Source organism: Condylura cristata, unplaced genomic scaffold (genome assembly GCF_000260355.1).
Source record: "Condylura cristata isolate star-nosed mole 26May11 unplaced genomic scaffold, ConCri1.0 scaffold00023, whole genome shotgun sequence".
In the NCBI taxonomy this organism is placed as follows: domain Eukaryota; kingdom Metazoa; phylum Chordata; class Mammalia; order Eulipotyphla; family Talpidae; genus Condylura; species Condylura cristata.
Genome location: NW_004567124.1, coordinates 6,802,316 through 6,806,939, shown reverse-complemented (window position 1 = coordinate 6,806,939; position 4,624 = coordinate 6,802,316).

Sequence of the window (4,624 nt, the reverse complement as noted above, 5' to 3'; positions counted from 1 at the left end):
CCCGGTGTAGGGAACAAAAGAGCCGGCGAGCGCTTTAAGCGGCCGGACATTCCCGGCTGGGCGGCGGACGCGCCCCCTGCGCTTTGAACTGTGACTGGAGCGACCAGCGCTGTCCCGGGCTGCAGCCCCGTACCCCCTCCCTTCTGGCCAGTCACAGACTTGGGGGCCTGGAGAAGCGCAGCCCAGCGGACTCTGGAGTGTGTCGGAGCTGTGGAGAAATACGCAAAGCTGGGGGGTTTGCTCTCACCCACTCTGCTGCACCCTCCTCCGCCGTGTCCAAGTCTGTTTTCGAAATAATTCCCTCAAAACTGCAGAAAGTTATCAAAGATTCTATTTTCTTTGGGTTCTCGGTCGTTTCACCAAAGGATAGGATGTTTAGCTGCAAGAATGGCCTTTCCGGACAGGACTGTTCTGGCGCTTGGGTGAAAAGGAGGTAGAATGGGTGGGAAGGCATCACCCTCCAAGGTTCACAAAGAACAGACTCAACATCACAATGAGAAAGCTGAGGTAATCCAGTTCACACCCCAGTTGAGTCCAACGAACCAGGCAGTCCTGAAAGATAAAGATAATCTTGTCTCTCCTACTCACTGCTGGTCCTGACAAATGACCCATTAACTGAAAAAGCTCGCTGAAAGTTAAAATCCCAGTAACATTTCTGTGCCACAAAGAAGACTCAGTGTTCCCACTCGGAATTCCTATAAGGAAACCATTCCCTCCTAGGAATGTCACAAGAGAAAGGATGGCACATGCATTTGAGGAGATAGATATGTATGCTAGCCCTAGGAGGAACTGACCTTTGGCTGCTCACTATTTAAGTGTGCTGTTGGGTCCAGCACAATGGACTGGCTCATCGTGTATGTACTTGACATCGACTAAATTCTAGGAACTAGATATTTAAAGGTGGTAGTTTCTGCCTCACTCACTCTTTGCTCTTCTGGTGTTGACTGGGATGGCAGAGAAATTAAGTCAATTCAGTGTCTCTTTTCATACCCATTCTAGGGTCTTCAGATCAGGAGTCTTAATGATGTATGAAACAAACCTTGGTGCAGAAGAGTTAAAAAACTTCAGACCTCTGGAAATCAGGAAAGTTTTCTAATGATGGGGATTGTGCAGCCCAGGGACTCCCTACACCTTAATGGCAATTGGAAGATGAGCTTGAGAGATAGAACTGGGGGTAAATAAGTAATGGGAGGCAGTGGAGAAATTCAGAATTGGGGACACCAGCGTGCCAGGGCCCTAAAGTGATTTAATTGTCAGGAAAGGAAAGGGTGATGGGCCTGTCACCCACCACAGAAAAGGAGGGAGCCCTGGAACTCCCTCCCACAGGGCTCTCTGGGCTTGTCCTCAGCTCCAGAGAGGTCAAATTGGTATCCTGAGTTGCTGTCATTTTAAATTCATTTTGACAAGTGTTTAATTCTTCTTTATCAAAACCGTTGGTCTGAGAGTGATATGCAAATAATGGCTAGTCTGCTGCATGTACAACGTGCAGTATCTCTCTGTGTGATCTGTCAATTAACTCTCAGGTCTGGCCCAGCAGTCACTTGGGGGGTGGTCCTGGGCAAGACAGCCTCTGGTTCTTGGTTCCTTCCAGTAGGAAAGTATGTGTGTTCCAGGCTCTGTAAAAATCCCAGCAGAGTTGCTGCCAACTGGGATCCTGCCATGGGCGTGGGGTATGAGACTGTACCCATATTTGAGATAAGGGACACAGAGTCTTTGTGAAGATACATGTGTGACTCTGAGCTTGTGGGCATAATGTCCACAAGTGAGAATGTGCAGCCTCAAGCCATTCTGGTGTCCAGAGTTATATAGAAGAATAATTGTTGAACCCAAGTCTTTAGAGTTGTTTGTTCCTTCAGGCCTCCCTTGCACCCCACTGTGCCTGGGTACCCATGTGTACCTAGATGAAAAAAAGATCCTCAGAGCCCAAGAGTATTTTAAGAAAGCACACTTCCAGATCCTCCCTGGTGGTGCAAGGTGTTAAAACACAGCACTGAAGCAAGGCAGCCACTGCAACACAAGTTTGATCCCAGGCCGGGGGTTGACCCACATGGCACAGCAGACCTCCCCTGACTTACCCGCTGCTCCCCTCAGCAATGTGTTTCAGTGTATCTGCCTGTTCTGCTCCCCATTCTGTCTCTGGTGTATCCCCTTACCCCTGCACCTCTGGCCTATACCCCAGTTCTGTGCGTATACATAAATAAATCTTAAAAAAAAAAAAAGCACACTTCCTAGGTTTGAATCTTTTTCCTTAGTGTCTGTTGAGAGAGGAAGGTGGTTGAGTTCTTCCCCGTGTCAGCCTGCTCTCTGCCCTCAAAAACCAATCCTTCCAGGGCCCTTCCTGGTGCACAGCAGGTTAGAACACAGGACTAGGATGCTAAAGTCACTTCAGCATGAGTTCCATCCCCAGCCCTGGAGGTGATCCACATGGTGTGGCAGACCTCTCCTGACCCACCCGCTGCTCCCCTCAGCAGTGTACTTTGTCGATCTACCTGGTCTGCTCCCCACTGTCTCTGTGGAATCCTCTCACCACCAAGCACCTCTGATCTGTACCCCAGTTCTGTATGCATAAATAAATAAATCTTAAAAACAAAAAAAAACAAAACAAGGCCCTCCCTGGTGGCACAGTGGGTTAAAGCACTGCACTGAGAATCTAAAGCCGCTTCCACACTGAGAATCTAAAGCCGCTTCCGCATGAGTTCGATTCCCGCCTGCCCCAGAGGTGACCACATGGCGTGGCAGACCTCTCCTGACCCGCCCGCTGCTCCCCTCAGCAGTGTACTTCGTCGATCTGCCTGTTCTGCTCCCCACTCTGTCTCTGGTGAAACCTCTCACTGCCCCTGAGCCTCTGGCCTGTACCCCAGTTCTGTATGCACAAAATAAATAAATCTTAAAAAAACAACAACAACAAATTCTTCCCATCCTGATAGGAAATACAGTCAGGGCCAGGGCAGAAAGATCAAGGAAATTCTAATCATTGGTTCCAAAAGAGAATTCCATGTTTTTGGAAAATAGTTTATTAACTCATTACAGGGACAGATACATGATCAATGCCTTGGCTTAACACTAAAGAATATCATATTTTTAAGAAAGAGAAAAATGCTGGAAAAGTAATTAAATAATATAGCATAAACTAAATACAGACAAATAAATGAGCAGATAGTGATTACACTTGTCATGCATCAAGAAAAGGAAGGTTTTTAAGTGAGACTCAAAAAATGTAAGGCATCAATGGTAGGTGACAAAAGCGATTAATACCCTGTAAAAGGCCAATAGACTCTTTTCTAATAAAAATACTTCTACAAAGACACAAACCTAACACTTCCAAATTACCCAGACCCAAATCATATATAATGCTAGTGAGTAATGGCCACTTTCTTATCAACTGTGAGTTATAGGCAGATACCAGATTTATTACTTATTTGCTTTTGAGAAACAATTTTCCACCCAACCTAATGGGTTATAAATTGTCTCATTTGCAGCTATTTAATTTAAACCAGAACCTCAGTGCCTGTTAAACAAGAACATGAAAAATGACTATGTGGTGTAATGCTAAGAGCCTACTGTTAAAACAGCCGTTTTATTCAGGGCACTTTTTTTTCCCTTGGAAAAAAAATCAGACCAGCAAAATAAAATGAGGCTTTTGACCTTCAGAGCAACGATGAAACATAGACAGTGGTGTTAGCCACAGCAAGGCTGAATGCTACAGAAATAGTACAAGTGACAATTCTGTCCTTAACAAGATACAAAACCAACATTAATAATCTTTAGTGTTATCATAAGCTGGCTGAAGGAGGGGGAGGGGGAGGGAATGTAGGTGCGGATGTCAAATGTGAGTGACACTCGAGTGTAATAAACAGATGCTGAAAGGGTCTGAGGAAGCTGCAACTCCACTGAGAGGCATTTCACCATTAAGAGAGAAAAAAAAAAGAAACATAGGAAAGATAGACTGGTTATTTCTAATTTGGCCCAGAAGCCAGAGTTAACCCTTGATGTGCTGATCAGTTCCACAGATGCACTTAGAGAGAAAAGACCCCACGTTGTTCTAGGCTTCTCTAAGAAGCTGAGGTTCAACATCAAACAAATGACATTGTTTTCTCCACACAGGAAACAGAAGTCAAGCTTGTCTCTGGGTGTTGGTTTAGCAGAAAATGACTTCTGGATTGAATGTAAGCAGAAACAAAATGAAAGGAGACAATCACCTCTGTCCTGTACAAAGACCTCCCTTCCAGCCCCCAGAGTAAGATTCCCCCTCACCGCCTGCTTCACCGGTTCTTCAAGGTGCACAGAGGGGAATACATGGGCTGCTAGAGGGGTGAAGTGATGGACACTAACCCCACTCCTGACCCTCCTTTAGCTTCAACCGGCAAGAAAGATGGACCTTAACCCTCTCTGTCAAGCGAACCTTCCTTCCTCCCTGCAGAAAACGGAGTCATATTATCCTGAGCCTCTGGGCCACATTCTCCCTGTCTCAAAAATCCCCTTGTCTGACTTGTATTCATCAATTCCAAGGAGAACTCACCTATCTTGATCCCAGGGAGAAAGATACCAGAGAAGTTGGAGGGCCTCCCCACACCTGCGGGGGGGTGGGGGGGTGGGGGTGGTGGTGGGGGCTGTGTTCACTCTC